At 35.0% G+C, this 2,439-nt stretch overlaps 1 non-coding gene across 1 annotated transcript; it reads right to left on the reverse strand.

Moving 5' to 3' along the window:
- Positions 1-402: 402 nt before the first annotated feature.
- On the reverse strand, positions 403-488 carry LOC122686353. Its single transcript, XR_006338722.1, has one exon. It is a non-coding gene; the product is annotated as a small nucleolar RNA SNORD62 (small nucleolar RNA).
- Positions 489-2,439: the final 1,951 nt, after the last annotated feature.

Below are 2,439 nucleotides of genomic sequence, written 5' to 3' on the forward strand. Positions count from 1 at the left end.
TTTTCGTGCAAACAATGCAAAGTAAATCCATATTTAGACATAGCTAGTTGGAATTTTTCAAATTAGATGATAATAAAAATATCTGATGAGCTTCTAGTTTTTAAAAAAGGATCAATTTACTTTAAAAAAAAAATCAGGTCTAGAAACAAAGTGAAAACAGAATATTCCTGAGGAAAAACTTATTTGTCAATTATAATAATAATTAGATATAAAATTTTCTTACCTTAATGTGTTATAGAGAAATGACTTTTAAAAAAGCATGTAGCATCTTATTGAATAGAAGACAATGTGGGCTCTCTATCATTCTGATTTCATAGTCATATGTAAAAGAAAAATTACCTACTTAAAAATGATGGTAAGAAGTAAAAATTTCTTTTTTCTTTTTTTTCTTATTTGCCATGGTCTCTCAGTCACGGTCCTCTTCATCTCCCTGCTAGTGAGTCCACAGTGGAGGGTCAGAAGGATCTATTGGAATCGCATCACTGAGAAGAAGTAAAAATTTCTATGAATTAGAGATCTCTCTTTCTTGTGTTGTTGAACATTCTCCTATTACTGAAATATCCACACTATTTGTGTAGATTTTTGAGTATCATATAAATTTCTCCTTGAGTGAGACTTGGTAATTTGAAAAAATCATCCATTTCATCTAAGTTGTTGAATTTATAGTTCTAGATATCTCATAATGTCCTTTTGTGTTTTAAATATCTCTAGAGTCTGTAGTGATGTCTCTTCGTTAATTCCTGGTTTTTGTATTTTCTTTTTTCCTCTCAGTATAGTTAGAAATGTATTAACTTTGTTGAACTTAAGAAACCAATCTTATTTTATTTTCTTTTATTCTGTTCTCAATATCATTGATTTATTTTCTTTTAATATCTTTTTCTTCTGTTTGCTTTTGGTTTTTTGTTATTATTATTATTATTATTATTATTTTTAGTTTCTTAAGGAGGAAGCTTAGATCTTTCAAGTAATAAGCTTTCTTCTAAGAATCGTTTTAGCATATCCTCAAAAACCTGATATATTGTCTTTTCACTTTTAATAAATTCAAAATATTTCCTAGCTTCTCTTGTGTCCTTTGATATGTTGATTACTGAGAAATATGGTGTTTTTCCTCAATTATTTATAGATTTCCAGTTTTATTTCTAATTTAATTCCATTTATTTCATTAATTTATTTCTAATTTAATCCTGTTCTATCCACCCATGGAAATGAGAAGGACTCCTTCCTAATTAGTGAACTGGATAGTGAGGCAAATGATGATACACATACCAAAAGAATTTGGAAGAAAATTTATCACTTAAAAAATAATTGTTGGAACAACAGGACAGGTGCAGTCTCTGCCATAAAGCCAAGAGCATGGTGGAAGTGGTGGTGTGATGACTTGATTTTGACTGGATACAACGTGAGTCTGGAGTGAAAGTTTCTTCCTGTGTCCAGGGTTTGTGTGGTTTGAGGTTCCCATGGGCGCTAAGGGGACTGATGGATTTTTAAAATCATTATTAGCTTGTCTATATGTGGGGCAAAGGGGAAAGGGGGAGTATGGGGCTTTGAAGCTGTCAGTGGTCAAAAATTAAAAAATGAGTCAGACCTCTTACTACAATTCACCCCACTGTTCGATTGATGATGGAATTGTACCGTGTCTTATTCAACTGATTGTGAATTTGTTTAAGCATAATTTTAGGAGCCATGTGCCTCTGTGCATGCATGTTTAGTCACTTCAGTTGTGTCTGACTCTGGACAAGGCCTGTCAGACTCCTCTATCCAAGGGATTCTCCAGGCAAAAATACTAGAGTTGTTTGCCATGAACTCCTCCAGGGGATCTTCCTGACCCAAAGACAGAACCTGCATCTCTATATCTCTTGCATTGGCAGGCAGGTTCTTTACCACTAGTGCCACATGGGAAGCCCCGCATGCCTCTGTAGCAAATGAAAATGAAAATGAGAGCTTGGATGGACAAATGTATCCAGTCACCTTAGACAGTTGTTGAAAACCATGAAAAAATGTTAACTGGCGTCTGGAGTATTTGCTCAAAAAAGCAAATTATATTATTAACATGCTTGTCTGTTGTCTCATTTGTTGAGTTATTTGAGCAACTTTTTCCTATTATGACTATCCACATGTAACAAAAAGTACCTTTAAGGAAGAAAACGCCTCCCTGGCTGGCCAGTAAATAGGCTAAGAATAGATAATTATCAGCCATTAAAGTCACCAGGAAGCGTTGCTCCTCACTGTGGACCTCCAAAGGATGGGCATCTTGCTGCATGTGTCTGGTGGGGGGGTGGTGGTTAATATTTATTGTTTCTGACTGGATTATGGGTCCTAGGGCAGTGCCAGTGTCCCCCAAGACTGTAAGTGGGGCAAGCATAATGTGCAATAGTTCTTTTGTACCTAATGCTGAAAAAGCAATGCTGAGCTGAGACACCAGAAAGAAACATTGCCTGC

The sequence above is a fragment of the Cervus elaphus genome, chromosome 29 (genome assembly GCF_910594005.1).
Source record: "Cervus elaphus chromosome 29, mCerEla1.1, whole genome shotgun sequence".
Taxonomy (NCBI): Eukaryota; Metazoa; Chordata; class Mammalia; order Artiodactyla; family Cervidae; genus Cervus; species Cervus elaphus.